Raw genomic sequence first — 21,834 nt, 5'->3', positions numbered from 1 at the left:
CACATCAAAAATATTAGATGGTTTCCCACTCAATAATATACAAACATGTACAAACATCAATTAGTAATCTAAAAGATGGTTTGCAAAGTATGGGGAAAGGAAGTATAAGGAGATTGTGCAGGGAAGAAGGAAAGCAGGAAGAGATTAGTACAATGAAAAAGAACAATAGTTTCTCTAAGTTAATAAAACATGACAGAGAAAGAATTTCCAAGGCAGGTATCAGATGCTCAGAGTAACAGTCTAGGCCCCTTGGGTATGAGTTGGCAAGTGACTCTCTTAATAGTTCCTGAGGAGAACACTGTATAAGTACACAAACTCACTGATGGTCTTTTTCACCCTGAAATGTTGAAGAAAGGGCTAGTGTGGCCTTCTATGTTCAGTATAGAAAGATATAGTCAAGTGACACTTTGGCATTTAAGTGACAGCCACATAGGAAATAGTTCATTTTTCAACCAAAATTTGATATACTAGGTACTATGAGGAAAGTGAATGACTTCTGTGAATTATAAAATTACTACTGAAATTTGAAATAAGGAACAAAAATTTAATGTATTTTGTGCTTATGGACCATAACCTTGGAAAGTGGACAGAAAAGCAGTTCCTGTATATCATTCATCTCATGAAGCTATTAACTGAGTCTGTGTATGACAAGTTCATCCTAAATCAAAACAATTATCTGGGGGTTAGGTCCCAATTGCTGCATTACTATGGACTTACATAATAAAACAGATACTTTACAAGGCTTTGGGAATAGAAAGGGAAAGAGATGAGGAAATTAATTGGAGACCATTATATTAGTCAGATTTCTCTAGAGTTACAGAACTTATAGAATAAATCTACAGATAAACATATATATATGTATATATATATATATATATAGAGAGAGAGAGAGAGAGAGAGAGAGAGAGAGAGAATTTATTAGAAAAACTTATAGCAGTAGTTCTCAACCTTCATAAAATTGTGACCCTTTAATATAGTTCCTCATGTTGTGATGATCCAAACATAAAATTGCTTTTGTCGCTACTTCATAACTATACTCTTGTTACTGTTATAAATTGTAATGTAAATATTTTTGGAGACAGAGTTTTGCCAAAGGGCTCACAACCCACAGGTTGAGGACTGCTGACTTAAAGGCTATGGTCTAGTGAGTCAAACAATGGCTGAATGTGAATAGCAAGTCCAAGAACCCAGTAGTTGCTCAGTCCAGAAGAAGTAGGTTCTAATCCTAGTGAAGGAATGGACTTGCTAGCAAAGATGAGGGCAAGCAGGCAAAGAGTGCAAGCTTCCTTATTCCATGTCCTTACATAGGTTTCCAGCAGAAAGTGTGGCCCAGATTAGAAGTGTGTCTCAAGATCTGGATTAGAAGTAGATATTCCTACTTTAAATTAAGCAAAAATCCCTCACAAGTGTGGCCCCCATTTTTTATTCTAGTTAATTCCAGATATCGTTAAGTTGACAAACCAAGAATAGTTATCATAACCATAAAGACAGCAAAGACTATTTGGGAATTGGAAAAGAATTACTGGGAAATCAGTAGCAGCTTCAGTATCAAGGAAACATTATTGCAGGCCCTGATGCCCACAAAATAACAACTATTCTTATAGAAATAATATACTTAAGAAAGCAAATATCTACCAACATGCTTACTGTTAACTGCTGTTTTCCTTTAGGAAAGGGATGAAAATGCAGTTAATATTATGTAACCTTTGATACGACTCCAATTACAAGTGATTGGTATGACAGATGATATTTGGTTTTTGTGAGACAGTTTTCATTGAGAACTCTTAAATGGTATGATAAAAATGAGAAGGAATACATCTAGTTGATTAATATTGTCCTATAATGAGCCAGGTCAGCTCATTTTGTCAATAAGGCTGTTATTTTAGTTTTACATTTGTTTTCTGGGTTTTTTGTTGTTGTTATGGTTACTGTACCAACCTAAGGAAAGTATTTTTATGGCCATGGTGGCCATAATGATTTTCTTCCTCACATGCAGTTCACATGTTATATGTTGCGTCAAGTGAACCATACTCTATAGTAGTAAAAGTCATCACACTAGAAAACAAATTTCTTCAGCATCTTTGGGCAAGTCTGTTTCCCGGTGAGCTATATTATAAAATGAGAAGAATCCAATACTAGGACTTATAAGTAACTTCTAATTGGCTTCTAATAAATACTCTAATATGTTGGAAATAAACTTTCATGAATAGCAGTAAGTATATCTGTTTAACCCTGTTTTCCATGGATATTGTATCATTTTACCTACATTCTTTGTCATTAAGACTTCCATAAATGCATGGTGTTGTGTTGGGGTATCTAGGACAAAATGTCCTTGGTGACAGATGACAATTGGCTTACTGGGTGTCTAGATGGGGTTGGTAACATTCCAACATTTAATGGACTGTACAATTGTTCTGATGATTTTGTGAAAAGATTAAGAGTATCTTGTTTCATTGTTCCATGCCACATTCCTTTCCGCTGCAACAATCTTCAGTTGCCTCATTTGGGGATCAGTCTTACTTCCCTTAGTGACTCACATCTCAATTGTATTTCAGAAAGGGTGAGGACAAACTGTAGCAACTAATTTTTGCTGTCCATTCTCAGTTCATTCTCAGAAGATCACAAACCACCACTCATATATAGAGACCAACTTTTGTCCTTCATACATTCCAACTCTTTCTTCCTTCCCCAAATAAACAAATCTATTATATAATACCAAAGTACAAGAAATAGTTCTTGAGTTGTTTATTTCATTAAAGATTTATACACTGACAATTTGCATAAATGCTTGTTTCCAAGAAAAAGTTTATTTTAATGAAAAACTGGAAAAAATCTTGAGTATTCCCCAAATTGATCAGTATTAGCAATTTGCCAAACATTTGGTGGTGCTAAAGAGAGTTAATCCCTGATGCCAGAATTCCTCTGAAAGATCTTACATATGCATTTTATAGTTGTTTTCAATTCCAAATATAAATCTCTATGTATTATTGTTCATAACCTAGTAGCCTGCATAGAATAGATATGTATAACACGTTTGAACATGATTTTCATCTTATCTATTTTATTACACTTATGTTTCAAGTTTAGAAATAGCAAAATAAGTTCAATTCATTACTATTAATAGATATGTCAAAAGATTTCTGAGTTTAGCCAACCTTGTTTTACAAATAAGGAAACAGATTCACCAAGAAATGGTAAAGTAAATTATTCTTTTTACTAATGTTTAATATATCATGTTCCTGAAGAAATGTTTTATTGTACCTTCAATAACTCAGCAACTCACAGCATAAAGTGACATCATTCTTTTTTAGATGTTCCTTTTACTTTTTGCTTTTATATTATTAGAAATTCTTACATTATTGAAAGTTATCACATTTCCACCTTTACATGGGCTCCAGGGATTGAACACAAGTTGTCAGGATTCCATAGAAAGTGCTTTTACCCAGTGAGCCAACTTGCCTTTTTTTCCTAGTTTCTTTCGCACAGATATAAGTAGAAGGAAAGATGTTTCTAGTATCTCATCAATTCATGGTCAAGTAAAAAAACACTACTTGAATATAACTCTCAGTAAAACTACTTTCTCCTATAGTTTCTATCCCAAACAATACCAAGTCATCATTATCATCCCTCACTACATATGTGATGAACAAATCTCCACAGAACTTTCTAAATACGATTCCTTTAGCTCAGGAAATAACAGCAAGAATTGACAAACAGACCTGCATGAAAATAAAATGTCATTCTCCATCAAATGAAATCATGACTAGAGTGAAAAGAGAGGCTACATAATAGAAGAAAATCTCTCCTGAGTTCATATTTAATAAAAAATTATCTAGAAAATATGGAGAAATCAAAACACTAAACACCAAAAATTCATAAATCATTCAAATAATAAATAGGCAAATGAACTAAGTTTTCAAAATAAGAAATAAAAATGATCAATAAATATCTCAAAAAGTATGCACCATCCTAGAAACAAAAGTAATACAAATAAAAACCGTGATGAAACTCCACCACATCCAAGTCTGCATGACTAGCATCAAGAAAACAGACAACAAATGGTCATTAAAAGGCAAAAAAAAGGAAACCTTGTAAGCTACAGGAAATGTAGACTGTAGGCAGGAAAGTAAATTAATATGGCCACTATGGAAATCATTAGGGGGGGGTCCTCAAAAAATTAGAGTTATAGCTACCTTATGATAGAATTCTACTGCTTCTGGGCATCCATTTGAATAATCCCAGCTTACTACAGAGAAACTTTCATACATGTCTGTTTCTTCACTTCTCATAATAGCCAAGATACAGAACCAGTATTCATGCCTAGCAACAGAAGACTAGATTAAACTCCCCATCTCCCTCGTTCCCTCGTTCCCTCGTTCCCTCCCTCCGTCCCTTCCTCCCTCCCCCGCATCTCTCTCTCACACACACATGCACACACCATGTGATTATTAAACAAAAAGGAGAGTGATACCATGCTATTTTGCAGAAAAATGGATGGTACTCTGAGACATCATGGAAAGCAAAATATGTTAGACACAGAAATACAAGTATTAACTTTTTTCCATAGGAAGAATCTAACCAACAAAAAAGACATAAAGGTTAAGCGAGTACTGATAAAGAAAACGAAGGGGATGCAGGATAGGAAGGGGGAAGTAAGAAGTGTGAGGGAAATAGATGACATGAATATTATCAAATTATGGTATATGAATATATGCAGTTGTCACAGTATGTGTCTAAGTTGCTCAGTTCATTGCCTTGAAATCATGTGGACTTGAGTCCACCCAGGCCTGGTGGAACATGATTATAATCCTAGTGCTAAGAATGCAAATACAGGTGGATCGCTGGAGCTCATAGGCTAGGTAACCTAGCCTAATTGTGAAGCCCCAGGTTTCACAGATAAACCTCATCTCAACAATCCCTGAAGTCTCCCATGTGCACACACATGCGTGTGTACATACACACACACACACACACACACACACACACACACACACACACACACGTGCACTCACAAACCTGATCACTGTGGTGGTTTGGATGAAAATGGCCCAAAGAGTCTCATAGGAATTGGCACTATAAAAATATATGGCCTTGTAGGGGAAGTATGTCACTAGAAGTGGGCTTTGAGGTCTCAAATACTCAAGCCAGGCCTAGTGGCTCACATTCACTTTCTTCTGCCTGATGATCCATATGTAGAACTCCCTGTTGCCTCTCCAGCACCATGTCTGCCTATGTGTCACTATGCTTCTTGCCATGATAATAATGAACTAAACCTCTGAAGTTATATATAAGCCAGCTGCAATTAAATGTTTTCCTTCATAAGAGTTGCCATGGTCCTGGTGTCTCTCCACAGCAATGCAAATGAAACTAAGAAAATCACTCACATGGTATCACAACGAAATTTGTTTTGTGCAATTGGTATAAACTAGTTTAACAGGAGAAAATAAAGAAAGAGAAAGGGGGAAAGGAAGAAAATGAAGGAAGGGGAAATAAAGGAAGGAAGGAAAGAAGGAAGGAAGGAAGGAAGGAAGGGAGAGAGGGAGGGAGGAATGGAGGGAGGGAGGGACAGAGGGAGAGAATGAGGAAATAAAGAAAGGAAGGAAGACAGAAGAAAGAGACTATGCAGTATAGATAGTTAAAATAATTCTTGATGCTGAAGAATTTGTGGTATATCTTACATTGTGTATTTTCATCTTTTATAAAGGAAGAAAAATAGCTTTTGGAGTTTATCTTGGTGACAGTCTCAACACTATCGCTCTTTTTAAATAATTAAAAAATTCCAACTACAGCTTTTCCATTCTTTCACTGGCATTGGTGCAAGCTCTATTATCTCCTTGGCAGGGTTTCTAGCATATTAAAAATAAGAACATAATACTTCTATGAAAGGGTCTCCTAACATTAATATAAAGTGTATAAGCATTGACAGAAAAAATAGATTAATTTACCTCATAGAGCTAGCAGTTCAGAGCTGACTCATACAAGATGAATTTAAAATATTCATTACTACAATGAACCTATAAAGCAACATAAGTGATTATATTAATTTTTATATTAATCTTTGCATTTGAACATTATTTAAGGAAAGAATGAAACCAACTTTCATACAAACATTTGGATTAATTTGGTTCTATCATTATTTATTACTATAAAAATGCAATATGAAATCTAACAAAAATTGTCTGATGGCTCAAAGACAACTAAACATTTATGTTCTGGTTTCAGGAAGGTACCAATCTGTGAACAGATAGAAAATTTTATTTCCTTCTTAGTTTAAATGAAATGAAATGTGTGACCAAAAATATCTTTTGAATCAAGCAGGGTTGTTTGGATGTTGACAGATATGAAAACCACTGCTTTTAACAGGTTCAAAATTTATAACAGAAAATGTTAATCAATTATATATTGTTAATCAACTAAGATTGTTTTGATGTTAACAGATATGAAAACCACTGCTTTTGGGGAGGAGGGGAGGGAGAAAGGAACTGGGATTGTCATATAAAACAATCTTGTTTCTAATTCAAATAAAAAATCTGAATGAAAAACAGGGAAAAAAGAAAATAACTACTTTTAACAGGTTGAAAATGTATTACAGTCTGGAAAGAAGCAGCTCAAATATTATTTATTGGTATACATTTCTCAGAAGCTCTCAGCAACTAAGAAACTTCTGGTATTGTACTCATGTTCTTTGTCTATTATGTATTTGGGAGAAACTAATGTGAAGGTAGAATTTAATAATAGACAAAGAACCAAAAAGATAAATATTACTTAATGTTAATAGTTCATCTAAAAGTATAATGGTAACAAGGGTGAGTTGGAAATGTTAGCCATGAGTGGCCACTTTTATGCATCGTTCTTGTAATAAGGAGAAATGATTTTTACTTTAAAAACAGAATATTAACAGTGAATCCTTATAAAAGGGGAAGGAGGAAGGGAGAGAGAAAGACAAATGCTTGGGGCCTGCACATGGGGGAACCTGTCCCTGCAGAACAGCACATCCAGAGTCTACCAACATCTCAGTATTAGTCCCACCTCCAAATCTTGGAGTTGAAGAGGAGAGACATTGGAGTATTGGACCTGCTTGTGCCCACCAGAAGGGAACCTTGGTCCTGTACCCACTAGGAGAGGGAGAGAAACCACTGGTAGCCACTGGAAGAAGGGATGGGAAGACAACAGTATAAGAACACATTCAACAACAGAAAGACCAATGTGACACCACCAGAGTCTAGGGACTCCACACCAGCAAGATATAACACCCCAACACAGATGAAGCAGAAGACAACAACTCTAAAAACAACTATATGAAGATGATAGAGACCCTCAATGAGGAAATGAGAAAATTCCATAAAGAAATGGAAGAAAAAAAACGAGCAAAAAATTCAAGAAATGGAAATGCAAGAAAAAATTCAAACAGTTCAAGGTTTGAAAGCTGAAATAGATTGTTTGTCAAAAATTAGCTGTTCATAGGTATATGGGTTAATATCAGGGTTTTCAACTCTATTCCATTGGTTTACCTGTCTATTTTTATGCTAATACCCGGCTGTTTTCAGAACTATGGCTCTATAGTAGAGCTTGAAGTCAGGGATGGTGATGCCTCCAGAGTTCCTTTATTGTACAGGGTTGTTTTGGCTATCCTGGGTCTTTTGTTTCTCCATATAAAGTTGAGTATTATTCTTACAAGTTCTGTGAAGAATTGTGCTGGGATTTTGAATCTGTAGATTGCTTTTGGAAAGATTGCCATTTTTACTATGTTGATTCTACCTATCCAAGAGCATGGGAGATCTTTCCATTTTCTGGTATCTTCTTTAATTTCTTTCTTTAGAGACTCAAAATTCTTGTGGTACAGGTCTTTCAATTTTGGTTAGTGTTACTCTGAGATATGTTATGTTGTTTGTGGCAACTGTAAAGGCTGATGTTTCTCTGATTTCTTTCTCCACCAATGTGTCATTGGTATATAGTAGGGCTACAGATTTTTTGAGTAAATCTTGTATCCTGCCACTTTGCTGAAGGTGTTTATCAGCTGTAGGATTCTACCACAAGATCCAGCAATTCCACTCTTAGGCATATACCCAAAAAAGCATATTCATACAACAAGGACATCTGTTCAACGATGTTCATAGCAGCACTATTTGTAATAGCCATGAACTGGTAGCAGCCTAGATGCCCCTCAACTAAAGAATGGATAGAGAAAATGTGGTACATTTACACAATGGACTACTACTCAGTGGGGGAAAAAACAATGGAATCTTGAAATTTGCAGGCAAATGGATGGAACTAGAAGACACCTTCTGAGCAAGGTTACCCAATCACAAAAAGACAAACATGGTATGTACTCACTCATATGCGGATTTTAGACATAAAGAATTACCAGCCTACAATCCACACTGCCAGAGAAGCTAGTAAACAAGGAGGACCCTAAGAGAGACATACATGGTCCCCTGGAGAACAGGAAAGGGTTAACATCCCTGGAGCAAATTGGGAGCAGGGGAAGAGGGAGGAGGGAGCTAGGAGAATGAGAAGGGGAGAAGAGGAGGGATAAACAGGAAATGAGGGAGCAGAAAGTTTGAGTCAGGGGAAGAATAGATGATAACAAGAATGGAGATACCATAATAGCTGGAGACATTTTAGGTTTACAGACAAATCAGGCACTAGGGAAATGTCTGGAAATCTACAAAGATGACATCAGCTAACAATCTAAGCAACAGAGGAGAGTGTACCTTTAATGCCCTCCCCTGATAATGAGATTGATGCCTGACTTATATGCCATCCTGTAGCCTTCATCCAGCAGCTGGTGGAAGTAGAAGCAGACAACTAATCAGACAACTGAACTGGAACCCAGATGTAGAGAAAGACAAGTGAAGAGTAAAGGGGTCCAAACAAAGCTGGTGAAACCCACAGAAACAGTTGACCTGAACATCGGGGAATTCTTGCTCCCCAGTCTGATAGATGGAATACCAGCATGGAACTGATCCAGACCCCAGGAACATGGGTTTCTGTGCAGAATCCTTGGAAATCTATGGGACTATAGATTTCTATAGTAGTTCAGTACTTATCCCTAGAATAGTTGTAGATTTTGGGAGCCCATTCCATACAGAGGAATACTCCCTGAGCCAAGACACACGGGGGTGGGCCTAAGCCCTATCCCAAAGGATACGATAGACTCTGATGACACCCTATGGAAGGCCTCGAGGGGGAGCAGAAAGGATATGTGATAGATAGGGTTTTAGTTGGGGGAGTGGTAAGGGAGGACAGGAGGGAAAAGGGAACTGGGATTGTCATGTAAAACAATCATGTTTCTAATTCAAATTTTAAAAAGTTTAGAAAAAGAAATTTTGACAGAAAAGCATGTATACATAATGTCAAATATGCTGCAGTGAGACCTGGATGATTGGACAGGTTACCTGTCTCTTAATTAATACAGGAGGAGTCAAGGGATGCTTTCTTCATATTTACAAATAAGTATACTATCTCTGAATCCTAAAACACTGAAAGATGTGTTTCTGATATTATTTTCTTGGAAATAAATGTGTTGACATTTAAGTTAAAAAAAAGCTGAAATAGATACAATTTAAAAAAACGCACACACACAATCTGAGGGAAGGCTGGGAACACAAAAGGTGGGTAAATCATCAGTAACTACAGACCAATATCCTTCATTAACATTGATGAAAAAATTCTCAATAAAATACTAGCAAATAGAACCCAAGAACACATCACAGAAATCATCCACCATGATCAAGTAGGCTTCATCCCAGGGATGCAAGGATGGTTCAACATACAAAAATCCATCAATGTAGTCCACCATATAAACAAACTGAAGAAAAACAAAAAAACAACATGAACATCTATCTCTCTATGTGGAATGGGCTCCCAAAGTCCATTTGTACACCAGGGACAAATACTGATTCACTAAAAGAGGCGCCATATGCTTTCCAGGCCTCCTAACTGACAACAACATTCAGGGGGTCTGGATCAGACTCATGCTGGTTTCCCAGCTATGAATCTGGGGTCCATGAGCTGCCCCTTGTACAGGTCAGCATATAAGGTAGTCATCAATCTAATTATCACAGAAGGGCATTTAAGGTAGCCTCTTCCTCTATTATGGTATCTCTCTTCTTGCTGTCCTCTATTCTTCCCCTGAATCAATCTTTCTGCTCCCTCATGTCCTCCTCTCCCCTCCTCTTCTCCCCCTCTCTTTCTCCTAACTCCCTCCTCCCTCCTCCCATGCTCCCAATCTTTTTAGGAGATCTTGTCCCTTTCCCCTGCTCCTTGGGACCATGTATGTCTCTCTTAGGGCCCTCCTTGTGTCCTAGATTCTCTGGCAGTGTGGATTGTAGGCTGGTAATCTTTGTTCTATGTCTAAAATTCATATATGAGTGAGTACATAACATGTTTATCTTTTCATGACTGGGTTACCTCACTTAGGCTGGTTCCTTTAAGTTCCATCCATTTGCCTGTGAATTTCAAGATTCCATTTTTTTCCATTGAGTAGTACTCCATTGTATAATGTACCACATTTTCTTTATCTATTCTTCAGTGAGGGGCATTTAGGTTACATCCAGGTTCTGGCTATTACAAATAATGCTGCTATAAACATAGTTGAACATATGTCCTTGTTGTATGAATGTACATCTTTTGGGTATATGCCCAGGAATGGAATTGCTGGATCTCGTGGTAGACTGATTCCCATTTTTTTTCCTGAGGAATCACCATACTGATTCCCAAAGTGGCTGTACAAGTTGTTCCACTTTCTCCACATCCTCGCCAGCATATAGTGTCATTGGTGTTTTTGATTTTTGCCATTTGGACAGGATTAAGTTGGTATCTCAGAATTGTTTTGATTTGCATTTCCTTGATGGCTAAATATTTTGAGCACTATGTGTTTTTCAGCCATTTTAGATTCCTCTATTGAGAATTCTCTATTTAGTTCTATACCCTAATTTTTATATCTTTGGTTGTGAGCCTAGCCTTTAACAGCTGAGGCATCTCTCTAGCTTGTACCCTACTTGTTAATTAGATTATTTTTTGTGTGTTTTGATGACTAGTTTCTTGAGTTCCTTGTATATTTTTAAGATCAGCCCTCTGTCAGATGTGGGGTTGGTGAATATCTTTTCCCATTCTGTGAGCTGTCATTTTGTCTTGTTGAATCTGTCCTTTGCTTTACAGAAGCTTCTCAGTTTCAGGAGGTCCGTTTTCTTTCTTTCTTTTTGGTTTTTCAAGACAGGGTTTCTCTGTGTAGCTTTGGAGCCTATCCTGGCACTCACTCTGGAGACCAGGCTGGCCTCGAACTCACAAAGATGCAACTGCCTCTGCCTCCCGAGTGCTAGGATTAAAGGCGTGTGACACCAACACCTGGCTCAGGAGGTCCCATTTCTTAATTATCAATCTCAGTGCCTGTGCTACTGGTGTTATGTTCAGGAAGCGGTCTCATGTACCAAGAGACACAGAAGGGGAGCAGAGGAGGAGAGAGGAGGACATGAGGAAGGAGGAAGATTGAGTCAGGGGAAGAATAGAGGAGAGCAAGAAAAGAGATACCATAATAGAGGGAGTCATTATAGGTTTAAAAAGAAATCTGGAACTAGGGAAATGTCCAGTGATCTACAAGGATGATCCCACCTAACAATCCAAGAAAACGTGATAGGCTGCCTTAAATGCCCTACTCCAATAATGAGATTGATGACTATCTTTTAAGCCATCCTAGAGCCTTCATCCAGTGGCTGATGGAAGCAGAAGCAGACACCCACAGATAAACACTGAACTGAACTCCTAGAATCCAGTTGCAGAGAGGGAGGAGTGATGAGCAAAGGGGTCAAGATGAGGTTGGAGAATCCCACAAAAACAGCTGAGCCGAACAAGGGGCAGCTCATGGACCCCAGAATGATAGCTTGGAAACCAGAATAGGAATGACCCAGACCCCCTGAATGTGGGTGCCAGTTAGGAGGCCTGGGCAATCTATAGGCTCTCTGTTACAGGATCAGTATTTATTTCTAGTATATGAATGGGCCTTGAGAACCCATTTTACACTGGGATACTCTCTCAGCCTAAACACACATGGGAGGGCCTAGGCCCTGCTCCAAATGATATAGCAGACTTTTAAGATTCCCCATGGAAGGCCTCGCTCTCCCTGGGGAACAGAAAGGTGATGGGATAGGGGTTTGATGGAGGGCACAGGGGGAGGGGAGGGAGAGGAAACCGGGATTGACATGTAAAACAAGCTTGTTTCTAATTTAAAATTTAAAAATCTGAAAAGAAAAATACAAAAAACCTGGTTTCTCCATCTTCTCTATCTTCCTTTCCTTGTAAATTTCTCTTTATCTCTCTGAATAATATTCTTTCAGTTCTCTTTCCTCTCTTTTCTCTTGTTGTAATGCCGTGTACCATGAGAATCTCAAGAGAGGTCAACTTGAAGATGTTGAGAAATCTTGGTCTCTTAGTCTTGAAAAGTAAGTGAAATAAATCTGTGTTGTCTATGAAACCACATCTTCAAAAGTTGTATTACATAAAGAGAAAATATACTATTGCAACATGTAAAAATATGGCATGGAATATGTAGTTAATAACTCATAGCTTCATATGTGAGACACCAGAATGAGAATCAGAAAGAAAAATGGGACTCTGTTCATAGATAAGGCTACTTCTGATGAGCTGATGTCTATTACTTTGGTTACTGGTTGTTAGCAGTAGTGTGAGAACACCTGGGTTTAATAGACATCTATAGAACTTTCCATTCAAACACAAAAGAATATACCTTCTTTTCAGTATCAAATGGATCCTTGTCGAAAATGGACCACATACTCAGCAATATAGCAAACCTCAACAGGTACAAAAAATTGGAATAACCACCCGTGTCTTATCAGACCACCATGCCTTAAACTTAGAATTCAAAAACAACACAAATTACAGAAAACTTACCAACTCGTGGAAATTGAACAACATGCAATTGCACCATTCCTGGATCAAGGAAGCAATAAAGAAAGAAATTAAAGACTCCCTAGAATTCAATGGAAATATAGACAAAACATACCCAAACTTATGGCACACTATAAAGTAGTTCTAAGAGGAAAGTTCATAGCTTTAAGTGGTCACATGAAAAAACTAGAGAATAGTCACACCAGAGGGTTGACAGCACAGCTGAAAGCTCTAGAACAAATGGAAGCAAATTCACCCTGGATGAGTAGAGGCCAGGAAAAAATCAAACTGAGGGTAGAAATCAATAAAGATGAAACAAAGAAAACAATTCAAAAAATCAATGTAACAAAGAGTTGGTTCTTCTACAAAATCAACAAGATAGCCAACCTTTATCCAAACTAACCAAAAGGCAGAGAGAGAACATGCAAATTAACAAAATCGGGAGTGAAAAGGAGGATATAACAATGGACAGTGAGGAAATCTAGAGAATCATCAGGTCATACTTTGAAAACCTGTACTCCACAAAATTGGAAAATTTAAAGGAAATGGATAATTTTCTGGACAGATATCACTTACAAAAATTGAATCAAAAACAGATAAGCAACTTAACCAGACCTATAACCTCTATGGAAATAGAAGCAGGCACCAAAATTCTCCCAACCAAAAAAGCCCAGGTCCAGATGGCTTCAGTGCAGAATTCTACCAGAAATTCAAAGAAGAGCTAACACCAATACTCCTCAAATTGTTGCACACAATAGAAGCATAAGGTTCATTGCAAAACACTTTTTATGAGGCTACAATTACCTTGTTACCCAAGCCACACAAAGACACAACTAAGAAAGAGAACCACAGACCAACATCCCTCATGAACATGGATGCAAAAGTACTCAATAAAATACTGGCAAACCGGATCCAAGAACACATCAGAAAAAAATCATCCAGCATGATCAAGTAGGCTTCATCACCAGGATGCAGGGTTGGTTCAACATTAGAAAATCTATCAATGTCATCCACCATATGAACCAACTGAAGAAGAAAAACCACATGATCATCTCACTAGATGATGAAAAAGCGTTTGACAAAATCTAACACCCCTTCATGATAAAGGTCCTGGAGAGATCAGGAATAATAGGAACCATACATGAAAATAATAAAAACAATATACAATAAGCCAACAGCCAACATCAAACTGAATGGAGAGAAACTCAAAGCTATTCCTCTAAAATCAGGAACAAGACAAGGCTGTCCACTCTCTCCATATCTCTTCAATGTTGTCCTTGAAGTTCTAGCTAGAGCAATAAGACAACAAAAGGAGATCAAGGGGATACAAATTGGAAAGGAAGAAATCAATCTTTCACTGTTTGCAGATCATATGATAGTCTACATAACTGAACCAAAAAACTCTAACAGGGAACTCCTACAGCTGATAAACACCTTCGGCAAAGTGGCAGGATACAAGACTAACTAAAAAAACAAAACAAAACAAAACAAAAAATACCTGAGAAAGAAATCAGAGAAACATCACAGACAACATAAAATACCTTGGGGTAATGCTAACCAAAACAGTGAAAGATCTGTATCATAAGAATTTTGAGTCTTTAAAGAAAGAAATCAAAGAAGATACCAGACAATGGAATGATCTACCATGTTCTTGGATACGTAGAATCAACACAATCAAATGGCAATCTTGCCTAAAGCACTCTACAGATTCAACCCAATCCCTATCAAAATCCCAGCACACTTCTTCACAGACCTCGAAAAAAAAAACAATTCTCAACTTTATATGGAAAAACAAAAGACCTAGGATAGCCAAAACACCCCTGTACAATAACAGAACTTCTGGAGGCATCACCATCCCTGACTTCAAGTTCTATTATAGAGCTATAGTCCTGAAAACAGCTTGGTATTGGCGCAACAATAGACAGGTAGACCAATGGAATCCAGTTGAAAACCCTGATATTAACCTGCACACCTATGAACACCTGAATTTTGACAAAGAAGCTAAAGCTATACATTCAAATAAACAAAGCATCTTCAACAAATGGTGTTGGCATAACTGGATGCTGGCATGTACAAGACTGCAGATAGATCCATGTCTATCGCCATGCACAAAACTTAAGTCCAAATGGATCAAAGATCTCAAAATAAATCCAGCCACACTGAACTTATTAGAAGAGAAAGTAGGAAATACCTTGAAGGAATTGGTACAAGTTACCACTTCCTGAAAATAACACCAGTAGCACAGACACTGAGATCAACAATTAATAAATGGGACCTCCTGAAACTGAGAGGCTTCTGTAAGTCAAAGGACACAGTCAACAAGACAAAACAACAGCCCAATGAATGTGAAAAGATATTCACCAACCCCACATCCAACAGAGGGCTGATCTCCAAAATTTACAAAGAACTCAAGAAGCTATTCTCCAAAACACCAAATACTCCAATTAAAAATTGGGGTACAGAAATAATAGAAAATTCTCAATAGAGGAATCTAAAATGGCTGAAAGACACATAAGAAAGTGCTCAACATCCATAGCCATCAGGGAAATGCAAATCAAAACAACTCTGGGATAACACCTCATACCTGTCAGAATGGCTAAAATCAAAAACACAATTGACAGTTCATGTTGGAGAGGATGCAGAGAAAGGGGAACATTCCTCCACTGCTGGTGGGAGTGCCAACTTGTACAGCCACTTTGGAAATCTGTATGGCGATTTATCAGGAAAATGGGAATCAGTCTACCACAAAATCCAGCAATTCCACTCTTAGGCATATACCCAAGGAAGCACATTCATACACCAAGGACATCTGTTCAACGATGTTCATAGCAGCATTATTTGTAATAGCCAGAAACTGGAAGCAACCTAGATGCCCCTCAACTGAAGAATTAATAGAGAAAAGTGGTATATTTACACAATGGAGCAGTACTCAGCAGGATAAAAGTAGAATATTGAAATTTGCAGGCAAATGGATGGAACTAGAAGAAACCATTCTGAGTGAGGTAACCCAGTCACAAAAAGACAAACATGGTATGTACTCACTCATATGCAGATTTTAGACATCAAGTAATGGATTACCAGCCTACAATCCACACAGCCAGAGAAGCTAGTAAACAAGGAGGACCCTAAGAGAGACACACATGGTCCCCTGGAGAAGGGAAAAGGGACAAGATCTCCTGATCAAATTGGGAGCATGGAGGGAGGGGAGAGGGAACTAGGAGAATGAGAAGGGGAGAATAGAAGGGTGTGGAGGACATGATTGGGCAGGGAGTTTGAGTTGGAGGAAGAACAGAAGAGAGCAAGATAAGAGATAATATAATAAAGGGAGACATTATAGTTTTAAAGAGAAATCAGGCACTAGGGAAATGTCTGGAGAGATACAAAGATGACACCAGCTAACAATATAAGCAACAGCGGAGATGCTGCCTTAAATGCCCTCTCCGGATAATCAGAGTGATGACCAATTCATATGACATCGTATAGCCTTCATCCAGCAGCTGGTGGAAGTAGAAACAGACACCCACAGGTAAACCTTGAACTGAACTGGAATCCAGTTGCAGAGAAGGAGGACTGATGAGCAAAGGGGTCCACACCAGGCTGGTGAAACCCACAGAAACAGATTAACTGAACAAGGGAGAGCTCTTGGTCCCCAGACTGTTACCTGGAAACCAGCATGGGACTAATCCAGACTCCCTGAATGTGGGTGTCAGTGAGGAGACCTTGGAAATCTATGGGACCTCTTGTAGCGGATCTAATTATACCTAGCATAGGAATGGACTTTGGGAGCCCATCCCACATGGAGGGATACTCCCTGAGCCTAGACACAAGGGGGTTGACCTAGGCCCTATCCCAAAGAGTAAGACACACTTTGAAGACCCATTGTGGAAGGCCTCACCTTCCCTTGAGAGCAGAAAGGGTATGGGACAGGTAGGGTGTTAGTTGGGGGGGGCAGGGGAGGAGAGGAGGGAAAGGGACCTGGGATTGACATGTAAAATAATTTTCTTTTTTTTAAAAAAGAAATATATATCTATATATCTAGAAAACCTAATTAACCTGACTATAAGTTTTGACTATTATTGGTGACTATATATAATTTGTATTTAATTATACATTCCATTTTTAAATGAGCTATATAAACACAATATCTAAACAAGAGGAGAAATATACATATAACAAAACTTCCCTTAAATTTGTATCAATAAATCAAAATTCAATGCAAAGTATTCATTTCTATATCATAATCCATTTTTTCCTTTAAAAAGAGATTGCCTCTGATCATTAACCAATTATAAACAACCCCAGTTAAATGAAAACAAACATTTATAAACAATATTTGGGAATTGTTCCCTCCAAACTATTTCCTGCTGTTTGGGGGCACTATCAAAACCATGGGGATCATGAGAAAACACAGAAACCTGTCCAAATCCTGGCTGTAGTAGTCTTCAAGGCTGCATTGCCCCAGGTGTCGTGGATGTTGAATCACCTGGGCCACTGCTTCAGGGGTCTTCCTTCATCAAACCATATTAGTCTGGAAGGAATACACAACTTTTCACTTTCTGTGGAAACAAGAAGAAAATCTCTTTTTCTAAGTAACATGTACTTAGAACTAAATTTCTGGGTTTTGCTTTCTTTTTATTTAAATTAGAAACAAGCATTTTTTTTACATGTCAATCCCAGTTCCTACTCCTTCCTCTACTCCCCTCCCCTCCATCAACCCCTAGCCTGTTCCCTTTCTGCTCCCCAGGGAGGGTTAGGCCTTCCATGGGGGATCTTCAAAGTCTGTCATAACATTTGGAGCAGGGCCTAGGCCCTCCCCTGTGTGTCTAGGCTGAGAGAGTATCCCTCTATGTGGAATGGGCTCCCAAAGTCCATTAGTTTATTAGGGATAAATACTGATCCACTGCCAGAGGCTCCATAGATTGCTTCTAAACTGTCATCCTCACTCAGGGGGTCTGGGTTGGTCCTATGGTGGTTTCCCAGCTATCAGTCTGGGGTCCATGAGCTTCCCCTTGTTCAGGTCAGCTCTTTCTGTGGGTTTCTCCAGCCTGGTCTTGACCCCTTTGCTCATCACTCCTCTCTCTCTGCAACTGGATTATAGGAGTTCAGTTCAGTGGAGAAACCAGTTTTATTCTTTTTGAAATAACCTGCTTTCTCAAAAATTAAATCATCAATTTCCCAAGAAAATGATATTAGTACCTTCTGATGGGATCCCCCACAACCAGTGACATAACCACATTTTATTAGATCCTATGACCACTTCACATTTTATTAGATCCTTTCAAACTGAAGGCTAGGTTTCTAACACATGAAGTCTTATAAACAACCTATCTGAATCTGTATAATTTCTAATCTTTTATTCATTATAGGCAGAGTAATCCTCAACTCTGTAACTTTTCTACTGCTGATATAACAAAATAATAAATTTAGTGGCTTAAAACCACATCTATTCATAACTGTACAGTTCTATAGATCGGAATCCAGGTACAGAATAGGCTACCTGGCTCCCCCCAAGATGCTGGTAAGGCTGTTTTTCATATTGGAGACTCTAGAAGAGAATCAACTTTCATGTTCACAGTGTTGACAGGGTTATGTTGCTTGTAGTTATGAGTCTAAAAGTCCATTTCCTTGCTGGTTATCATTCAGAGCTTCTCTCAGCTCCTTCATCTTTCCAAGCCTGTAACAGCCAATGTAGTCCTTTATGATTTAAATTTCTCTAACTACCACTACTGTCATGTCTTCCCTTGCATTGTTCTGACTTCATCTGGAGAAGTCTCTTTTGAAGGGTTTATTTAATTAAATTGGATCTACCTGTATAATCTCAGCTACTTTCTCCAACACAAGCACTACAGCCTAAATTACATGTATGAAGTTGACTCCGTCATAGAAGAGAATATTTAGTTTCTAGGGATTAGGGCTTGTGCACTTTTGAGGGGAACATTATTTTGCCTAACACATTACACAAAACCACTTATTTAGAAAGGAACAGAGACAGATGTGAGTCAAGTCATTTGAAGGCTCATGTTCTTCCCACAAGTTCACATGACCTTTCTAACTATGTTTAATCAGTTATGGCATATAATGAATAGAGAATAAGGGCATAAAATATCTTAAGCAAGACATAAATGATATTTATAAACAAAATCTTTCCAATTTTCAACATAATTTATACCTTTTCAATAAAGTTAAAGCTTTAAAAAAAAGTCAATATTATTTTGCTCCACATTCTGACAGAATGGTGAGAGTGTATATTAAATATACACATCTTTTCCCAATAAAAACAGATGAAAATCACCAGAATCATTTTGGTAATTTATCCAAGAATGAGTACGCTTATTCTTGGCAGAAGTGAAGGCACTTAAAACACAAAACACTCTCCTCTACGATCCATTAACACAAGAAATGCCAAGAGTTTCAATATCCAGACATACACTGCCAATTGTCAGGAATAGCACAGGTCTCTCAGTATTTCCCAGTAGGGGGCAGGCTGACTCACTGAACCATGCAGCAAGGGCGTGTTTTCCTTTTACAGTGTGTTTATGAGTCCCACATTTCTTTAGATCCAGACACAAGCAGAGCCCTTGTCAGAGTTACACCAAGCAAAGTAAACAGTAAACCCATTAGAGATCACTTTTTAAACTTGAATCTGCCCATCATTAAGGTGTCATATAGACAATGGTCACATTTAAATTAGATGCTTAAGAACTGCTTGCTTAGTATATCTCCAATAAATTCCCATGTCCAGTGATTCATACTTCTATTTTGCCCAAACAGGAAAGCATTTGAGATAGGGTAACACATGCCTTGCATTTTGCTCTCCAAGAATTCATGATTTAATTGGGAAATTATAGACTATATACAAGTATTAGAAACGTGTATCCAAAGTAGAAGGCGGTAAGTATTAAGTGAATAAATAATAACTAAAGTCTACTTGAGAATATTTTAATAAAGACTCAACATCATTAGTCATAGAAAAATGCAAATCAAAACGAGATACCAGTTCACACTCACCAGATGGTTGATTTTTTAAGTGGAAAATAACAGAATATGGAAGAATTGGTACCCTGATACATCGTTGGTGGTATTTTAAAGTGGCACAAACACTTTGGAACACAATTTGAAATGATGTTTATCTGTGGTTGCAGATACCCATGGATGCAGAACTCAGGAATGCAGAGATATGATTGTAAATACATGCCTAGTCATATGTACTCAAAAGAATTGAAAGCAAGTGTTACATATGTATTCACCAACATAACTTGTATGCTTATGAACACTCACAGCAGCGTTATTCAGGAAAGCAAAAATGTAGGCTAAAACTCAAATATTCCTCCACTGACTAATAATACTTTAGTATAACCAAATATACAGCAAAATATCCTACAATGTAAAAATTAAAAACTGATGTATGCAAAAACTAGAGCAAATACTTTAGTCATTATGCTAAATGAATAAGATTAACACAGAAAGCAATATATCACATTATCCTTAAAAACTAAAATGAGAAACTATACAAATGAGGATTTTTTGGTGTTTCAAGACAGGATTTCTCTGTGTAGCTTTGGAGCCTATCCTGGCACTAGCTCTGTAGACCAGGATGGCCTCGAACTCACAGAGATTTGCCTGCCTCTGCCTCCCGAGTGCTGGGATTAAAGGCATGCACCACCGATGCCCAGCTATACAAATGGTTTTAGTCTTGATCCAAGTAGTGCTTTTGTAGGTATACAAATATATATATATATATATATATATATATATATATATAATATATATATTTCACTTTATGAATGGCATATATCAGTAAAAAGTGAACATATATTTTATATCTACACTTTGCTAACAATTTTCAAGTGTACCCATCAGACAATCAAGACAAGTTTATTTTTGGAGAGTTAGAGTACAATGAAAAGCTGTTTTGTTTTGACTTTTAATATCTCAATGTATTAGTTTTATTTGTTCAAAGTGAACATATATTTTTAATAATTTTAAACATAATGATCTTTTAAAATCAATTTGCGCTTAATTCAGATATAATTTACCCTTAGAAACATTCCCCAAACAACCAGGTTCTTGGCTGATGGAGAACAGACTCATGTTTGAGGCAGGGAGAGGTTTACCCTCCCTGAAGCCTGCACAGGTTTAGACTTGAGTCATGCACACTAGCCATCTGTCTCCCATAGTCTCTGTTCTCAAAAGCCACCAAATTATGAGCTAGCTTCATGTACCTGCCTAAGTATTCAAATGAAAATTTTCATATAATTAGAGGACTTTACAGCTACAAATCAGAAATCCAGTGGGCTTATGCAAGAGACTAGATCTTTCCGAAGTTGGTGGCAAAATAGGTCATAACTTATATGCTTCACCTTGACCAAAGACTGTGGAAACTTGTCTGATTCCCTTCTGTGCATTTGAAACTACAAATGGGGCAACTATTTAGAGGTCAAGCTTGAATATCCTTCCAAGACAGCACTCAGCACATAATCAATCACTACTGTGTTATAAGATTTATAGTTTACTAAATACTGACATCTGCTGAATTGCTGAAGATAAACAATACATGAACTATCCCTTTCTCTTTTCCTGCAATATAAATTTATTATTTAACAAAACCAAGTTTCCATTACTATCAAACTTAGGCTGAGCCTAAGCTCAAGTCCATTCTAAGCATATATTCAGGGGAAATCCCTTATCTGACTGTTGTGTAGTAGAGAAGACAGTAATGGGACTTCTCGTAGAGGGTTGCACCTGGGTAAGAGGGCTTAGAAAAGAAGGATACAATTAGCATATGACTCTGAATAAGTCACTTAACTTCAGTGACCCTCAGTTTTATTATCTGTAAAACAGTGATAAGGATACTTTAATAAATTCCATTTAAATCACAGAAAAAACGTTTTGTGATAAGTAATGCATGATAAAGCATCTAATACAAAC

At 37.6% G+C, this 21,834-nt stretch overlaps 1 long non-coding RNA gene across 2 annotated transcripts in view; it reads right to left on the bottom strand.

The window, feature by feature from the left end:
* The window catches only part of LOC103160025, a 132,141-nt gene that overhangs the window by 38,802 nt on the left and 71,505 nt on the right, over nt 1-21,834 (bottom strand). Inside the window, exons 6-9 of one of the 2 annotated variants that reach the window (XR_004771485.1) lie at nt 18,404-18,580; nt 17,322-17,462; nt 12,910-12,948; nt 5,946-6,014 (exon numbers count right to left, since the gene is read on the bottom strand). The exons of the other annotated variant lie outside the window; for it this stretch is intronic. This is a non-coding gene — a long non-coding RNA (uncharacterized LOC103160025). The remainder of the gene's footprint in view (nt 1-5,945; nt 6,015-12,909; nt 12,949-17,321; nt 17,463-18,403; nt 18,581-21,834) is intronic. 2 annotated transcript variants of the gene reach the window in all.

This window comes from Cricetulus griseus, chromosome X (genome assembly GCF_003668045.3).
Source record: "Cricetulus griseus strain 17A/GY chromosome X, alternate assembly CriGri-PICRH-1.0, whole genome shotgun sequence".
Taxonomy (NCBI): Eukaryota; Metazoa; Chordata; class Mammalia; order Rodentia; family Cricetidae; genus Cricetulus; species Cricetulus griseus.
Note: the sequence above shows the minus strand (reverse complement) of the source record. Positions and strands in the feature narration are given on the sequence as shown.